Below are 20627 nucleotides of genomic sequence, written 5' to 3'. Positions count from 1 at the left end.
TCCTATATTTCGTTTTTATCGCAACCATGGAAAAAAAGCTGATGTTTTGCGTGGAGAAATTTTTTTTCTCTATAGGGGGTCGCGCCATTAAAAAGTTTTAAAACCACTGATGTTATTTTACGGGCGTGTATTGTGTATAAACTGAGAGAAAGTGAACGCCATATGCCTATAATTAAATATGCGTCACATTAGTATATCAATAAAATTATCATCGTACCGTGTGTTTTTGACACTATCATCGCGTCATGTATTATTAATTATATACAACAAAAAAAATTATGTACTCCACTTTATTTTAGCTAGTCAAATCTCCAGGTTCTAAAATTAATATCCTCTGTAAGATAATTTTTAGTCCCGTAAGATGGCCACTACTGTTGATAGACCCGTGTTCTTTTTTTCTAATACGTTTATTAAAAACAAATAATGTATGTATGGGGAATGTGTTATTTTATTCGTTATTTATTTATTTATGCACTAGATCGATTTTTGGTATATTACGCCAAGTTTCAAAAACGTTTTGAGCGATCGCTTGTCATAATGTGCCATATTTATAAAACCTTAAGAGGAAGCTACACGCCAAAAATGTGTTTATTCTTTGTATACCTTTTTATTGTAGGTAATAGGCATTAAAATTGATGACAAACGGAGTCTAGAAACGTCCGATTTCAAGCACAAAACTGTTTTTTATTTATTTTGTAAATAATTTTATAAGAAAACAAATAGTTAATGAAGTGAAACTGTTACAGATAATCTTAGCTATAATACAGTATTTTTAAAAGTTGTTTCCTTTACGCCTTCATACATTTCTTTTGAAAAAAAAAATTTTTTAGTAGTTTACATTTATATTTTTTATTGAGTAATTTATTTTTTTATTTGTATTCTACTCAAGCGAAACGATAGGAAAACCTCTACTTTCGACAAATATTAATCTATTTCTTAATCTTCATCAACGACCTTACATGTAAACTCCACTGTAATTTTTCTCTATACGCTGACGACCTCAAGATATATAAAGCAATCAAATCTATGGAAGATTGTGAACTCTTACAACAAGACCTTAACACATTATCTGCCTGGTGTATTGACAATGAAATGGAATTGAATATAGCTAAGTGCAAAGTTATAAATTTCACCAAGAACACCAACAAAACTCTATACTTATATAGCATATGTGGTCACAATCTGGAAACAGTTGAATCGATCAAAGATTTAGGAATTATATTCGACAACAAACTAACGTTCAACCAACACATAGAATACATTGTAAATAAATCAAATAAAGTACTAGGTTTTATTGTAAGATCAACTAAACTGTTCAAGAACTCTAATAGCCTAATAATTCTATTCAATTCGTTAATCCGTAGTGTTCTTGAGTACGGGTCAACAGTCTGGAATCCACATTACACGACACAGATATCCCGACTTGAATCTGTCCAAAGAAAATTTACACGGATTTTGTCTTATCGATCAGGTGTCTACCATCTTCTAAATGGGTATAAACAAAGACTTACATATTTCAAATTAGAGAGTTTAGTTAAAAGACGAAATATAAATGACCTCTTAATGCTTTACAAAATTGTGAATAATCGTGTTAATAGTAACTTAGTCAATCAAATCACTTTTTACGCCAGGCCCAAATATACTAGAAATATGAACATATTTTGGACCGAAATTTTTGCCAATAACACTGGATATTTTAATCCTATGTCTAGAATGTCTCGATCATACAATGATCTTGCTAAAATACACACTGTCATAGATATTTTTGCAAATAATATAACGTGTTTCAAGAAATATCTCCACGATTTCATACTTTAAAAAAAAATAAAAATAAATAAATAAAAAACTTGTTTAGTGGTTTAGATTTTTGAAGTGAAACTTCTTTAGGCGCGTAATGGATTTTCGGGGACGGAGTAAAACCGAGTCAGAATCGACACGAAAATGCGGGTACCCCCACCACCGCTCACCGTTCACTGTCCCTCTCTCACCATATGCGCTTGTTGAGGTGGGGGAGCCGCTCACGAACGTTCTCTCTCTTCTCTTCTTTCCTCTCTCTCAGACACCAGCGAACTGCGCCACGCCAAGCATCAGCTGCTTGGTTAGTATACTGCGTCGTGAGTGTAATACGAGTGAAATACGTAATTGATTGTGGTTCATACGGTTAATTTGAAAATAGAGAGAGAGGAATAAATTAAATTTGAAAATAGAGAGAGAGGAATACTAGAAGTTTCACTTCTGTCTTGCGTAGGCTTGACACACCCACTTTTTTTTAATATGTACTCTTTAAATTTTTCTACTTATTATGTGCTTCAATCTTTGTAATTAAGTTTTATGTTTTGTATAATAAATACTGTTATTGTTTTACATGTTTGCTTATGTGAATGTGCAAATGTGATGCTGCAGACACATTAGTCTAGGGATATTTATAATTGTACTTTTTTTATTTTGTAAACCATAGATTCACGCGAAATGACGGGTTAATAGTTCCGAAATTTAATAATAAATACGGACAGAGAACGTTTGAATACAACATACCGAAGATATTTAATTTATTACCTGACACTATAAAGCAATGTAAATCTATGAATAAGGTTAAATATATGGTGAAAAATTGGCTATCGGAAAAAAAATATTTATTTTAATATGTATGAAAAATTGTATGAAAAAATTGTTAATTCTGTAGATATAAGATGTAAATTATAACTTTAAAAAATGTATTGGAAACACAGACATAGGAATTAATAGACGAGAAGATAATGGCGAGGGGTAAAATCAACTGTTGAAGAACGAAGGGAGTAAGGCTGACTGTGATTCGTCAATAAATCAATCTGACAGTAAATAGGCATCTCGCATTATAATATCACCATTTAGTTCTTAAAAGTAAAATCTGCTTTTGAATGAATAGACATTTCTACATGGGAGCGCAAATTACTCGCCACGTTATGAACTAATTTGCGAAGTCCAAATTCGGCAAAGTAAGGCAGCTTCTATTTTCAGAGTCGTAGTTAGTTTCAGAGTATTTAGTTAAGACACTTTTACAAATGTCTCATAATTTACTTACCCCAGTAAACAACGATGAGCACACTTGAGAATCGCTACATTGTGATGTGATAGTATATGTTTCTAAAACTGATCCATATAATACGGTGTGAATAAGCTTAAAATAAAGTAAAATAATGCTTACTTATGGAATGTAATACGACAATTGGGTTTATTCTCTTTTTCACATCTATTTTTACAAGTTTTCATATCACAAATCAACATTTTGCCGTGTTATTTCGTAAAATGAACCGATGATGCCTCGACCATAGTTCGCACAAGAATGATGACGTCACGTTTTCAAATTTCACCTGAGGCCATATGCGAGCCCAGCCGGCTCAATGGAACCGGTATGGGGAGTGGGGATAATACGCTTTTAATCACTTAGGGCAGGTCTACTAATATTCATATGTCTATGATTGGAAACTAACTTTAAGCACCTGTTGACAAGCCAATTCAATCGGCTTAGCAGGACTTGTTTGTTGATATTATGTATTAACTATTTATTCAATAAAAAAAAAATAAAAAAAAAAAATAAATGTTTTTATAAATATCCTGTTTGTGTCTCGAATAAATAAATAAATAAATAAATGATATCCATATATATAAACCTTTCGGAAGAAATTCTCTAAATGATAGTGAAAACCCTATCAAACTCCGTTGCATAGTTTAGAAGAACTAATTGCATCAACAGACAGACGCGGAAAGTGATTTACTTTTACCGATGTATTGTCACGATTGCAAATTTACTAAAAGTTTATCAGGAAACGGCCTGTAATCCCTTTTTTAATTCATTATGATCTGGGATGTTCCGGGATGTTCCCGAACATTCCACGACATTCCAGAATGTTCCGGGATGTTCCCGAACATTCCACGACATTCCAGAATGTTCCGGGATGTTCTGGAGAATGTCGTGGAATGCTCTCGAATATCTCGAATGTTCTAGAAATTTCTAGAGGGCGAAACATCCAGCCCTTATAGCTTCAAAAGCATGCCCTTCAGGTAAAACTTCTTCATGGATGGGTGATAGAGGGCTACCATACCATATAACTCCCTTGATCGTACCGGGACTCGTTTCTGAGTTTTAGCGGCACGCACATTGTACACTTACTTTTGTAATATATATTGAAAATGATTATGCTTGCGTTTGAAACACTCTGTTAATTTAAGAGGCTAAGGAAATTCCGAGAATCTTCAAACAGGAAACACGGATCTGCTTTCACCCTGAGTGCACACAATTCAAGAACCGGATATTCAGAAGAACCCGAACGAAGGACAAGGCTCCTTGCACGGTCAGTTTAACACGTTTCACTTTAAGATACTGGGAAAACCCTCAAGGCGCTTCAATACTTCATCCAAGGTAGATGTAATAAGAATGATAAAAATACGATCCTGTCGCGGAGAGCTCCGCTGTAATCATATTTCTGTTACGACGGCAATCATGATGCGCCCATGAGCCGAGTTTGATAATCAATCTAGAACCCAAAAATAAATTACAAATTATACAAACAAGGCAATTAATAAATCGATGGCCTAGCGCACACAATAGTGCTAATTTGTCCGAATGACCAATTGGCAAATTTTACGGGAGAACGGGTTTCTTTCTTTATTTCAATGAAACATTACAATAAGTGTTTATACGCAGCCTTACAATACACTTGTGTCTATAAACTCTCTTTGGTGTTCTCAAAAAACATATAGTTTCACAGTTTACAAGTAAACAATTCTTTAGAACCTAACCTAACAGTAAATAATATAAAAATTAGGTTACAGAATTTCATATGATGAGTAATGAGTTTTTTAGCAGATGGTTAAATCATAATCAATGAGCAAACATTTAAACGTATCGAAATATGCTGCAAATTTATTATAAAAACGTCTTTCAACTTACGTCCTATTCGAATATTGCGACAACGAATACAAATATAAGATTATAATAAAGTACGGTTTTGCGGTGAGAATTACAATGACCTTCTCCGTCGGGAATCTGGACCACCGCCGTCATATTAGAATCATCGTAAGATCGAACATATGTCATTATTTGCTGAAAAGTATATTGTAGGTTTGTCATTTTGCGAAAGTAAACACTCATCTTTTGCTTGACAATCATAACAGCATGACATACGTGAAAGCTAATCAAGATTGTCGTGTTCAATTCTGTATTCAATATGAAGCGATGCAGACGTTTCAATTTTAGTTGATCAACTTTTATTGAACGACAAGATTTCTAACTAAAAACTTTATCAACTTGTGTCAACAAGTGTTTAGTTGATCAACTAAAATCGAAACGTCTGAACCCGTTAAAGGAGAGATACAGACTGGGTAATGAACTAATAGATGTCCATTTCGTTATAAATTTTGACACCTTCAAAGCCAAATTAGTTCGGTATTTTTTAGTTAATATAAATAACCAGTAATCATAATTTACGCACATGCTTACTTAAGTATGAAAATTAAGAGATATTATAAATATTTATCCATTTGATTTTTTTCTTATTCTTTCAATTTTTTATTAATCAAATTTCAATAGTTCTTTGACGAAATAATTTAATGAGCATAATATGCTCATTATCTTAAAATACCATATTATGGTATTTAAGGCTTCTAAATCTTTTTCGATTGTGTTATACTGATATTTCAAATTAATTTATAATCGTTATTAAATCCCAACACGGCGCTAATCAATAAATAACAAGAGCTGAAAAGATGTTTGCAAAAAATCTAAGACGGAACTGAACGTCTATTTGATGGTCATCAAATAATAACTAACATTAGTAACAGGATTACTGGTTGGGGTCTGCCTTGAGCACTCACAGAGAGCGGCTAAACATAGCCCAAAAAGCAGTACTAAAGACAATTCTAAAAGTTCCGGTTAGAACTCCGACAGAAGGAATATAAGACCAACATAAATACTAAACCAGAGCAATAAGCCAAAATATAATGGTTACTCCCAGTTTGAATACATCTCTTTTACAGAGAAATATTAAATTCTATGCTACGAAATTATACAATGCTCTACCAAATCAAACAAAATATAACGGAAATGAATATATTTAAAACAAAAGCAAAAACGTGGCTGAGAGAACAAAGTGATATTCAACTTACAAACGTTATGAAGACGATGTAAAAACAACTTGAACAACAAACTAAATACAAAAGTTTAAAAACTACAGGCCGCCTCAGAACAGGAAACCCTAGTGAGGAGGACTGTGAAAATTTTGAATTTACACTTGTATTATACATTATACCTACACCACATTCAATTCATGGATATTATGTTTATTGGGAGTAGATAAAGGTCGTGCAACGCCAGGTACACGTAAGCTTGTATTATTATAAAGCATGGAAGGAGTTTACTTTCAAAGTATTCCATCTTGACACGCCATGATCGTACTATGTCTTTCTCGGGCATCCTAAACTTATTGTACCATTCGCTTCCAAGTCATACATTCTCCTTACTCGTTCATCACGTACGCTTTATTTTACCACAATTAATTATTTGATTCATGTCTTCCTCTGGCATCCCAACTTGTTATATCATTTACTTCATGTAATATCATTCTGTTAAAGCAGTGCTCCGCAACCTTTTCTCACCCACGACACACCAAATTTCTTCCTAGAATTCCGCGGCACACCAAAAGCTAAAATATAGAGGTACAAATTTTACAATAATTTCTTGTTTTTTATTTGAAAAGTATACATACATACTTATAACCATAACATATTTATTTTTACGCAATCTTAATAATTATTATAAAATAATAATAAATTAATGAACGATTAATTGTTAAATTAACCTGCGCTTGTTTCAATGAACACAAAAGTTTTATATTCGGCTCGATTTTTGACAGCGCAACCCTAAGTTCTTGGTCAAGACCTTTTAAGCATGACCGCTTATAAGCGTTGAAAAACTTTGCTCACATAAATATGTCGTTGAAATTGGAAGTAGTGTTAAGAATGCTATGGCGAGGATATTCTTTTTTAACGTAAATCCAGAAAACATCTAATGGATCTTCGGAGAAGTGAAGTTTTAATGTCATGTAATTATTTGAATCTGTAAATTCCTCTCGAATTTGCAGAGGCAGTGCTTCCATAGAATTTATTGCATTGGTTGCAAAAGGATTTCGAATCCAATTGTATTGTTCCGTATTAATGGAGTAAAAATATTGACCAAATTTCTGCTGAAGCATACTCAATTAATCGCATCGCAATCTCATACGCATAAGCAATGGTTTGTTTTCAATTGTACTATGTTTGGTCCTTTGATACATTTCCAAACATCCTTTTTGCATCTCTTTCTGCCAAAGTTCGTTATTAAGTTCATTCAAATGCTCGAATATATCAGCCATGTATGCAAGTTTGGCTATCCAGTAATTATCATCGAGGTGCTGATATAGTTCGGGCATATTTTGATTTCAAAGAAACTCACACACCTCGTGACGAAGCTCAAACAATCTAGCCAAAACTTTGCCTCGGGATAGCCAACGAATTTCAGTATAAAACAATAAGGATTCATATTCGGCTCCCATTTCTGCAAAGAGTATTCCAAAGATTCGTGAGTTTAGGGCTCTTGATTTAATTTTGTTTACGATTTTAATGCATTCATTCATCTTGTTCGAAAGTTCCTCCAGTAAATTTTTGACCATCAATGCTTCTCGATGTATGCAGCAGTGTGTAAATTGTAACGTTGGATTTTTTTGTTTTACACAATAGACAAAACCCTATTTACTACCCTTCATTGCCGCAGAGCCATCCGTGCAAACAGCAATGCAATTGCTCCATTTAATATTATATATTTTGAAGAAATCATCGGTTACTTGAAAAAATTCTTCACCGGTAGTTCGCTCTGGAACCTCCTTACAAAATATATAATGTTCTTTAATAAAGTCCTCATCAACGAAACGTACAATAGCTATCAATTGTGCTTTATTTTTAATATCGGTTGTTTCGATGATCTGAAGCGCAAATTTTTCAGCCAATAATAGTTTTCTAATCAGTGTTTCTAATATATTGTGAATACCTCTTTTAACAGTATCGGCAGACAATGAAAAATATTTTGTCATTGTCTATTAAATACATAATGAAATATTGTAAAATGTCAAATACATTGAATTTGACCGCGGCACACCTGTGTCTGGCTCACGGCGCACCAGTGTGCCACGGCACACCGGTTGCGGTGCACTGTGTTAAAGTACTACATTTTGTCTATTTTAATTCGACTCCGTATCTCATTCCAGTGCAGAGATAAGTCCTTCTGGAGAGTCCACGACATCTTCTACCATTCAAACAACTATCTAAACACTTCTGGTACTAATAAGAACAAACTTTGAATTCTTCAGTGAAATCAGTCCAGTAGTTTTTGAGTCAGTCCAGTAGTACCTACACTAAGGGAATACAAGAAGGTGCTGCAAAAATGCGCAATACCTTTGCACGAAGATGTCGTCTCCCACCCGGCATGCCGCTTGAAGTCCCGAAAGCCCTTCTGGGCGGAAGAAGAGAGGCTCCTCCGATTACCTCTCACCCCAGAAGATAGGTGGAAACTTGAGTGGCAAACGACCAACGTGGGAAAAGCCCACCTCATACAGGACCCCACCGAGAGACAGCCTGGGTTCTCATTGCCTCGCAAAACCTGGTCCGCCATCAATAGGTTAAGGTGCTCCCATAGCCGCTGTGCCCACATGATACACAGATGGGGCGTTAAAGAGTCGCCGATGCGTGAATATGGAGCGGTACAGACCACCGAATATGTGGTCAACGAATGCCTGCTCCATTCATTCCCCGGCGGGACTGATGAGGTTCACACGGTGACGCCTGAGACCCTAGACTGGCTCGTAGACCTAGATGTCCCCCTCTGACCCCCCTACCATACGAAAGAAGAAGAAGAAGTCCAGTAGTTTAGGAAAAAAAACAAAGAAACATTTGTTTAAGTATATAAAGAAGATTAGCGAATATTTTATCGATTTTTAATTGTGCTTTGTTACATTTCAATCTTCGCAACAAAACTATCATTATCACATCAATGATCCTTGCCTGTTCGGGAAACCACAGCATGATTCACAATAACAAAGTACCCAAGCTAATAAGTACTCTATTTTCAAGTCGCGTACGTACTGTAACATAATACAATATTGCATTCGTTTCAGCTCGCATTGTCGGACACGAAAACGAACAATGCCAACATATCGACGACATTACACCAATTTGCACTTAATGTATACGAAATTCGATAGGTGTGACTTTGAAACTGATTGCGAAAATACGTAAAGAAGCAGACAGTACAAGAAGCGATGTTTTGGCCATTGCGGATACGTTTCACAATTGATGCCACGGTTACGATTTGTAGCCAGACAAAAACAACAAAGAAGTTATTATAAGCAATTGTATTTTTGGTGAAACGTGGCTAAAATGCGAATTAGAAAACACACGGAGTTTTTTTTGGGAAGTTTTATTTGGCGGATAATAGTTACATAGTTGGCTATATCAGTATGAGCTACGTTGCAGTGGCTATCATATTTAAAAGATACTAGCAGATAAATGTTTGAAAATTTCAACGGTTCTTTTTTAAAATAACAGAGGGCGCCACTTCCGTTTAGAACAATCCTTAACTGTACAGTATTAAGATAATAATAATCAGATTTTGACAGCGTACCTTACAAGCTACTGTCGCTAATGCATAATGTCTGAATTTTTAGTAAACTTTCTAAAATATCTACTTATTTTGGCTATGCTATCGATATATTTAAGATTTTTTTCGAAAAGAAAAATGGAAGGAATTCATAGACATATGAATATTGATCGTTGAGGTATTACAGTCGAGAAAGTTGGAATTTCAGTTATACCATTAAGACTATATCAACAATATTTGGTTCTTTACTAAAATCGAACATTTTAATCAAATATAATCAGCCTTTCTAAAATACTTACTCATAAACGCTGTGTAAATATTACGCGGCGCGTAAGGTCAGAACAGTGAAAGACTTGACTTATTACCATGGAATTTGTTTGGTTAAAACGATCTTACGCGCGCGTAAGGTCGAATGTAAGTAGAATGAAAAACTTGATTTATTACCATGGCATTTGTTTGGTTAAAACGGTCTTAAACCAGGCTCGAGACCGGCTTTACTACACTAAAGTTGAACGGGCGTGTAATAATCTAATTAGTAAGAAGGTAAATCTTTAATTTTTGCGTGTCTTGTTGATGATGCAGTTTCGCTTCCAACAAGAACAGTCAGGAAACGAACCTGGGGTGAACGTTCTTGGGTTAATTCGATAAACCCAAAAGATGCATAGATTATTCAGAAGAGATAAGTTAGAAAATGACAAATTCTGACTATATTGACTCATGTAGGCAACTTTCACTGATACGCCAATGGGTAATAAGGTTGTTATGTTAATATAAGAAAGAGAAGACTAATATACAAACAAATCATAAATTACACAGAATCTACATACCTAATTTAAGAAACAAAACAAGGAGTAATTTTAATATATGACATATTGGTCTTCTAATGAAGGTTAGGTTAGGTTGACGGCCTCCGTGGTCGAGGGGTAAGGCTCTCGACTAGCAATCCGAAGGTCGCGGGTTCAAATCCCGGCGTGCGAAATTAAATTTTATCTGACGAATTTGTGTTATTTCACAATTTATTATTATTTTTTTATTTTAATAAATAAGTATACTTGTGGCATGTTCCAGAGCGGAAGATACTGTCACTTTCGCCCTGGTGTAAGACCAACATTCAGAATTGAAACGTGTCTTGAAATGACTTTAGCCGTGTTTGATGGCCAGATCTAAATAGCCACCTTCCTTTACCCCATCTCTTTCCCATCCCCACTACCTTCAGCCTCACAGCATATTCCAATTAGGGATGCCATAGGCTCCACACGGTTCAGAGCAGTTGGGATACGAGAAAAAAAAGGTCAGTAGCCGAATGAACAAATGCAAATGTTTCCCACCCAGTTGTCACGGGTTAAATCCTCTGGTAGCTAATTCCCCCGCCATTTAACATCAATTAAATCACATACATATTAATAAACATGTATGTGATTTACATATTTTTATTTTTATTTTTTTAATATAGATCATAGTTACATTAATACATACATATTTTGCAAAATATAATATTTAGGTACATAATTGGTCATGTATACCTTATCAGAAAAGAGGAGCTCTTGTGCTTGATAAGGGAAATAATATGAAAACTATGTCCGTTCTTCTAAACTATGCAACGGATTTTGAAAAGGTTTTCACTATCATTAAGAGAATTTCTTTAGGAAGGTTTAAATTCATGTAATACATGAACATTATTTATGTAGAAAGTAGAAAAAAGTCGATGTTTTGTATAATATATTTAAAAAAATCAGCCTACGTATGGTTATGCTCGCAAAACTCGAAAGGTAGTCGACCGATATCGCAGAAAATTTCAAGGTTAGTCCTTATTAGTGATAAGAGTGTTTAGAGAGTGGTTAGATTTGTACAAGAAGTCGGGGTCGCCCATAGACATATGAATATTAGTAGACCTGCCCTAAGTGATTAAAAGCGTATTATCCCCACTCCCCATACCGGTTCCATTGGAGCCGGCTGTGCTCGCGTATGGCCTCAAGTGAAATTTGAAAACGTGACGTCATCATTCTTGTGCGAACTATGGTCGAGGCATCATCGGTTCATTTTACGAAATAACACGGCAAAATGTTGACTTGTACTATGAAAACTTGTAAAAATAGATGTGAAAAAGGGAATAAACCCAATTGTCGTATTACGTTCCATATATAAGCATTATTTTACTTTATTTTAAGCATATTCACATCGTATAATATGAATCAGTTGTTACCATCACATCGAGAAACGTCGGGACGCGAAACACAAAGCTGGTTGGTTGCTGGGAAGTAAATTATGAACATTTATAAAAGTGTCTTAACTAAATACTTAAACGAAATATTCGACTCTGAAAATAGAACCGAATTTTTTTGCCGAATTTGGACTTCGCAAATTTGTTCATAACGTGGCGAGTAATTTGCGCTCCCATGTCAAAATGTCTATTCATTCAAAAGCAGATTTTACTTTTAAGAAGTAAATGGTGATATTATAATGCGAGATGCCTATTTACTGTCAGATTGGTTTATTGACGAATCACAGTCAGCTTCACTCCTTTCGTTCTTCAACAGTTGATTTTACCCCTCGCCATTATCTTCTTGTCTATTAATTCCTATGTCTGTGGGGTCGCCCCAGGAATACTTAACGCAATATCTCTTTACCGCAATGAGATATGGAGTCGAATGAAAGTCGATGTAATGTAGTTTTTTTAAAAGTAACCTTGGGTTAAACAGTAGAGAATGGTGGAAAAAGTCGGAGACGCTCGAGAAAGACATTAGCAATATCGAAGCATTGTGGGGATCACTAGTTATAGGATAAAATATAATTAATTATTATTTAACATTACCGTGATCAACAAGTTATATCTTCACATGAACGTGCGTTTTTTTTGTGTTCTTTCTTCCTTTCATATCTTGCACAGATAAGTTTATAGGCCGCACACACAGTGAAAAAATTAAAGGGAACGTTGACTTCCAGAAATATTCACAAAACTGGTTTCTCTTGATCCAAGACTGGGGTTTCCTGGACGCGGCAATCGGGACCGCCAAACCGTAACAGGTTTTTTATCGGCCCGAAATAGAGTAAAGTTAATACAATTATTTATTTGGCTTTTTACTGCTATCACTAAAGCGTTTCAGACTAATTTGGCTAGTAAATGTTATAATTATTTATAATAGGTAGATACTCGCTACACCGCCTAGAATTATTTACCTGCACATTCAATTACTTTAGTGTTTTGTCTTTTACAAGGTTTATTGTAGCGATGGGCCTAATACTGACTGGGTATTAATTAAATATTTCATAATTTTAACTCCCTCCAAACACGACGTCTAATTTTTGATCAAATCTTATTATTAAAATCCTAAATAATTGTCTGGACTCACCAGAACTTACCAATTTAATAATTTTTTATATTCCGTCTAGATCAACCCGACAATCTGATTTATTTTATCTACCCTTGTGTAGAACAAACATTCGAAAAAATTCTCCAATTCCTCGTATATGTGCACAATATAATACAAAATTTTACAGCATTGACATTTTTGGTAATAACCTAAGGAAATATCGATATGAAGTAATGCGTACGATCGATTATTAATATGACAGTATGGAATGTATCGGCAGCATCTCCTATCCTCTTCCTATTTTCCTCTTCCTCTCCCCTTCCTTTAACACTAAATTAATTTTAAGATACTAAAACTTTATTTCTTATGCACTTTAACATAAGAAACTTCTGTGGCTTGACTTCAGTTAACTTGTATATTTATATCTATCATTGTATATTATATAAAAGCTGTTTGTTTCTTACAAAATAAATAAATAAATAGAAATAAAATAACCGTTTACGAAATACAAAAAAAAAACAATAAATCCACACAGGAGGCCTTGAGGGAAATTATTTTCCTCGTGTCATCTTTGGGGATGCTGCGTGGAGGTTTTTTTTAGCGGAGGAAGGAGTAAACATGGGTCTTGAAGAGACCTTTGGTGTAGAAGGGATGAAACCCAGAGGTCAGCAAATCGTTTCACAGCCGAGCTGTTGAACTCAAGAACGAGTCATAGAAGCGACCAGTTCTCTTGTAAGAAATTGAAACCGTGTACAAATAATTGGGGACGCATTTGGTGTGTTTTCCGACTACACACCGGTGCCGAATGGATCAATGAAGCTTGTTTCTCAGAGCATCTTCCATTGTAATACCTGTAGATCGAGGACAGCATATCTACTTGACGCCTGTGCACTATTCGTTTGATAAGAGAGAAATAATCGTTCGGATGAATACGGCACAAGTGTCTCAACTGCTCTCAACCGCAAGTCTATGGCATTCCCAATTGGGGTACGTTGTGAGGCTGAAGATAGTGGGGAGGTGAAGGAGACAGAGTGGAAGTACTTGGCTATTCAGATCTGGACACCAAACACGGCTAAAGTCGTTTCAAGCAACGTTCCAATTCTGAATGGTATAGTCTTAGAAATGCAATGCCAATCAAATTAACAATGCCTACAAACTTGTGAAGAATTTTTGATTTATGGTGATGATTAGAATATTGCATCTCAAAATCTAGTATTTTTCTCGTCCTTGCTTTTTACCAATAGATATCTCAAAAACTAGTATTTTTCTAGTACTTGCTTTTTACCATTAGGAATCTCAAAACTATTATTTTTCTCGTCTTTGCTTTTTACTAGGTTAAATTAGGTATCTCAACAACTAGTATTTTTCTCGTACTTGCTTTTTACCATTAGATATCTCAAAAACTAGTATTTTTCTAGTACTTGCTTTTTACCATTAGGAATCTCAAAACTATTATTTTTCTCGTCTTTGCTTTTTACTAGGTTAAATTAGGTATCTCAACAACTAGTATTTTTCTCGTACTTGCTTTTTACCATTAGATATCTCAAAAACTAGTATTTTTCTAGTACTTGCTTTTTACCATTAGGAATCTCAAAACTATTATTTTTCTAGTCTTTGCTTTTTACTGGGTTAAATTAGGTATCTCAACAACTAGTATTTTCTCGTACTTGCTTTTTACCATTAGGTATCTCACAAACTAGTATTTTTCTCGTCCTTGCTTTTGCAAGTTTGCTACAGTAAAAGCTAGGTAAAGATCTCATACGAATAATGACTTTGTATTTCCCTGCTTTTGTTGCTACACTGACATTGAAATTATGTATGCATATTGCTGCGGTAGCGAAATTTTTTTTGTATTGATATAGTGTTGACCTCAGTGCTAAAATTAGACTATATCGAACTTATCGTCATCTGTTGCTTGATGATTTATAATCAGTAATCACCAATTACCAACATTTTACTGATTTCAATGTTGATTTCGATCATTTATATACAGACTCTTGAAAATCACGGAATATTATGATTGTAGGATTTGTGAAGCTGAATGTAGGCACTTATAATTAATTATATGAACATTAGCCTAAACACTCCTGGCACTAATAAGAAGAAACGTTGAAATTTTCAGCAATATCGGCAAACATACGGAGGCTGAATTTTTATATACTAAGATATGCCTTCAGGATCGCTGCCTTTCAAAAACAAAAATTATTAATATTTTAAAGACGATCAGAAATTTACCTTTCCAATGAACAACGTTAGTAAACTTAAAAAATCAGGAAAACTCTCTAAAATTTGATCAAAAGATTTACACATTTTAGATATTATTATTATTATCAAACATAGAATAACTACATTAAATATTTTTCTTATTACAGTAGTAGGTACTGCCTACAAACTTTATGGCTTGTCTGAATTAATCTTTCAATTTTAATATCTAAATTCAAAGCAAATCTGAGTTTAATGTTTACTAATTCCAAAACTTTGAGAAAAATGCTTCGTGGATCACTTTTCGTAGCTATTCCCCGTTTACATCATAAAAACGAAAACCAAATATGAAGAAACCCGAATGACAATATTTCAACAGCCGAAACAATAACAAGGCGTAGGCATCAAATCACTATTTTCGATTATTCAAAATTCAAAATTCAAAAAAATATTTATTGCACAAAAAGAGTACAAAGGGTATAACTTATAGGTTACATCCTATTTCTTCCAGCTAACCCAACAAATACACATTATATCACATAACCCAACAATTACATGTTAACAAATAAATAAAAATATATAACAGTAAATAATTTTTTTTAAAAAAACAGAGGTTTTTAATTCATGTAAGGTATTCATTCAAGGTGTAGTGACATTTGTTTAAAATAAATGTTTTTAGTGTTGATTTAAATTTAAGTGTAGGTATCGGTTATTTGTTTGATGCTACGTGGAAGGTTGTTATATATTTTAATGGCCATGTAGTGTGGTCCTTTTTGAAAAATAGTTTTGGTTGCTTTTTTCTTTACTACAAATCGGTTTACATTACGAATACCAAAAAATAAGCTTTGGATAAATTGAAGCCATTCCTATCGTTTCGCTTGAATAGAATAAAATAAAATAAATTAATTACGTTGCAAAAAATAAAATTGTAAACTAATGAAAAATATTTTTTCATTAGAAAAGTATGAGCGCATATAAGAAATGGCCAAGATTATCGGTGACAGTTTCCCTTGATTACATTTTTATTACTTATAAAATTATTCAAAAAATAAAATAAAAACCACTTTTACGCCAAAATCGTATGCCAAGCGATGTTTATGTCTATTACCTATATTCGTGGTGATATAAGGCATACTAACAATGTACACATTTTTGGCTTGTGTATTGTATACCTCTTAAGAGGAAGCCACAAGCCAAAAATGTGTATATTCTTGGTATACCTTATATTGTAGGTAATAGGCATTAAAATCGCTTGACAAACGGAGTCTAGGAACGTTCGATTTCAAGCACAAAACTGGTTTTTATTTATTTTGTAAATAATTTTATATTAAAGCAAGAAAGTTAATCAAGTGAAACCGTCACAGTTAATCTTAAATATAATACTGTATTTTTTAAAAGTTGTTCATACATTTCTAATGAAAAAATATTTTTTTTAGTAGTTTATATTTATATTTTTTATTGAGTAATTTATTTTTTATTTGTATTTTACACAAGCAAAACGATAGGAAAACGTTCAATTTATCTAAAGCATATGTTTCGGTATGCATAATGTACACCAATTCGTTATAAAGATTAATCAAAATATTGATTTAGAATTTAGCTTCTCCTTAATTATTATGTCAAGCGGTATTGAAGAGTGAGACGTCTTGTTTTACACAGAACATCTGTTGACATAGCTGACTTTTCCACCCACTACAAGTGTGTGGAATTGGGTTAAGGTGCCAAAGTGAATGAACCAAGGATTTTATGATCCTTTTAAAATATGCTTAAGGTGAGCGAGTTTCAAATTAACAGTGAACTTATTAAAATACAAGATAACAAAAAAAAACAAACAGTGTTTGACCTCAATTTGAACTCGTTTGGATAATGAATTACTTACCTATTAGTATTTACCTTTTTTATCTTAATTAATTTATTGATATTTTTAGTTGATTTACACTATAACCTCTTGTCACTGTCAATATGTTCAGTGTGTCTGATAAACCAACATATTTATCTTCCATATATACAGGGTGTCCGGGGGTAAAGTGCACTAATTTCGGGGGGTGAATCTACATAATTATAGAAGTAGAAAATTTATAAAAAAATTCCATTGAAAAATATTTTATCTTTTTACTTCTAACATCATGCAGAATCGCCTCCTGAAGTTAGTGCACTTTACCCCCGGACACCCTGTATATAAATTAATGTTTCTTTGTGCCCTATTGACTCAAAAACTACTAGAATGATTTCGTTAAAAATTTGTTCTTATTACTGTCAGGAGTGTTTGGTGAGTGTTTTCAATGGTAGAATAAGTCGGGGGCGCCCAAGGAAGACTTAACGCATTATCTGTGCACTGTCGTCGAATGTGAGTCGAATAAGTCTATATTTTGTAGTTTTTTTTAGTAACAGTGTTGTATGCGAAGTGAATGGTCGAAGTCGGGGACGCCTGAAGAAAACATGGCACGATCGAGATAGATAGATCGTCATTGATGAAATGATTACGTTTTCTGTGGAACACCCAACTACCTACTTAGAAAAATGCTTAGATAAATTAGTTTGGTAGAATAACATTAATTATAAAAGTCTGCATAAGTACCTAATATTATACTATAATTAGTGGTCATAGCTTGGAACTATTGTGCGGGATCACGTCGCAAGTTTTTGAACAAAAAAATGTATTGTTATTAATCGTTTGTGTTATTTGTTATTTTATGTTACCTACCATAGATAATTGAGTTGAAAGTCGTAAAACTAAGAACAGTGTATTTTTCAATAATAACAATCGATCGCAAAGTACTTACCTACATACTATGATCGCAGAATACCCACCCACAACTATTTTCAGTGCAATGTATAGATTGTTACTACATTGCCGGATTTTTCTATCGAATGATCAGTTTGGTACTGTTAAGTTAATAATTATAGTAAATATATCAAACCAAGATATAATATACTTTTCTACCCGGATTCGCCCGAGTTTCACAGTAATAAAAAAATTAATATATGAAACGAAGAAGTCTTGTCTTTTCGATAAATGAAGGTTACATGATAACTAAACAAAATGACAATTCCAAACACCTTTAAAAAATTATATAAAGTCATACTAACCTATAAACCTAACCTACGTAACCTATTTAACCTAGTATTGGTTTCATCACTTGTATGACCGAGTTATCCGGTTATCAAAATAAGAACCCAGACAGATAATATCGTGGGTAGGTACCTGCATTCATTGTGTTTCGTGATCTAAAAATCTGACCATTCTACGCTTAAATTTAAAATTCGTTCTCTCAGCACAAATTCAAAATCGAATGGAATGGCGAAATACGATATCAGGTAGTGTAAGAGAGACAGTTGTGCGATGTTGATTGGCTGTCTTGATCTAATAGTCAAAAGGTACTATATCAGTGGCGATATTGATTTCTATCTAAATCTTCATGTAAGGCGTTTCTATTTGAAGGTGTGTGATTGTTATAAATTCAGTGTGAACGTACAATGGATGTTTACCGTTGCAAATATAATAACAACAGATGTAGGTAGGCATTTATATATTACGCAATGAGTCAATTATTATGTAGTAGCAAAGACCCGTGAAAAATCACGGGATAGTCATAAAGACGCTATTGCGTGCTAATAATATCTTGCCGAAACGTATTCCACTATTATCACGCGAGTAGCAGTACGAGGGCACCGAATTTGATAATTTCCGGTCGTTCGGCGTTAGAGTATTTTGGGTCAAATTGAACTAATTGGAGCTAAAAAAAGGAATCATTTTTTTCGCTTCGTGTCTTATTTAAATATTATACAACGATGGGGATAGTCTGAATTCCCGACAATTAGTTGCAATTTTGAAAACGGAAATTATAATAATTGACTGTTAAAAACATTATATTACAAACACTTAAATTAAAAATCAAAAGTTCCAGAGCTCATTGAACCGGAGTTACAGAGTCACAACGGAAATTAGCTTTTTTAAATATGGATTTGGTAGGTATACATAACTTGACTTGCCATAGTTGAAAACTGATAAATTTTGTTTCTGCAGAATCAAAAAACATAATATAAAAAACAAAATTTCAAATATAGAATAAAAACAAACGTCTTGTAAAATTTGTTAGCTTCGATCCCAACTTTTATGATAAATTTCATACATTTTAAGAAATAGATCAGTGAGAACAGACTTTCTGTCCAAGAGAAATCTAAAGATTAATCGACTTTAACTTTTGTTCTATGAAACAACAGCATTTTTACTTAGTAGGTACTATATCACTGTTGTCAAGATTTTTTTCTTAACACATAGGTACCTTCATCAGTCCCAAATTTGAAAATGTACATAGGGACGCACGTAGACACAAAAAATGATATTGCATCGTGTACTTACTCAGTACCTCCGGTATTGTGCAAAAACTTTCCAAGACAACAGTTTCAAGAGAATCAGGTTTTGCAATGTAACCTGTGTACCTACCTGCGTACAAACCATTATTAATTTGACGGTAAAAGTTTTTTTCTATGGCAACACACAACGTAACATTCCTTCACAGGTGACAGAAGCAGGAGAAAGCGTTTTAAAATCAAATTATTACTCACATTAAAATTTCTCCTCGATTCTTCAAACAGTAAAGTGCCTAACTACACAATCTTTTTTTCTTCTCGAATATGTTGTTAAAAAATGCTGCGTTTTTTAAAATACAGTCAATGTTGTTTTGGTTCCAAGTTTAAACGTGCTCACTTTTCAAATATCGAACTGCGACTGGCACAGGAGGAGACTGGTATGGTTATAAACACATCGCGGTAGACGATTATTCGCGTGTGATCCGAAAGTTGTTATCGCTTTTGAAATTGGGGAAACTGGATTTAAAGTTGATAAAAACATTCGTTTTGTTTTTCGGGCTGTCAGTTGCTGTCTGGCGCTCCATTTAAATAATCTTGAAGAGTTAATTGTATAAGAAACTTCCTGTTGTGAGTTTTTAACTAGTTATTTAAATAAGGGTTAGGCCGTACTAGGACGAAACCAAAATGAAAAGGTTGGGAGTCTAAATAATTCGCATTTAAAAATAAATATACCTTCTTCCATGGGATGTAATGCCATCTCTATGGATTATAAATTTTTAGGGAAGTACTTGGCTATTTAATTCTGAATTGTGGTCTTACACCAAGGCGTATCTTTGACTCTGGAACGTGCCGTAAGAATACTTTATATTATTTTTTAATTAATAAATTGTTACAAATTAAGTTAATATTACAAATTCATCAAATAAAATTTACTTGCGCACGCCGAGATTTGAACCCGCCACTTTCGGATTGCTAATTGAGAGCCTTACCACTCGACCACGGAGGTTTGTCAAATTTTTATTTAAACCACCATTTTCACCATCAAAAGAGCTAGACGTATTAATTTATTAAAGACAACAGAACTGCCTATGTTTTTTATATCCACAATCGGTTTAATATAAAGCTGAAACCATTTT

At 33.8% G+C, this 20627-nt stretch overlaps 1 protein-coding gene across 1 annotated transcript in view; it reads right to left on the bottom strand.

Annotated features, from left to right (window-relative positions):
- Positions 1-19898, bottom strand: part of LOC149411024 (serine protease inhibitor 88Ea-like) — a 33680-nt gene extending 13782 nt beyond the window's left edge. The window contains exon 1 of the mRNA XM_089647422.1: positions 19747-19898. The gene's annotated coding sequence lies outside the window, so the exon portion shown is untranslated. The remainder of the gene's footprint in view (positions 1-19746) is intronic.
- Positions 19899-20627: the final 729 nt, after the last annotated feature.

This window comes from Hesperophylax consimilis, chromosome 26, assembly GCF_061612785.1.
Source record: "Hesperophylax consimilis isolate HC1 chromosome 26, BYU_Hcon_1.0, whole genome shotgun sequence".
NCBI classification, from domain to species: domain Eukaryota; kingdom Metazoa; phylum Arthropoda; class Insecta; order Trichoptera; family Limnephilidae; genus Hesperophylax; species Hesperophylax consimilis.
Note: the sequence above shows the minus strand (reverse complement) of the source record. Positions and strands in the feature narration are given on the sequence as shown.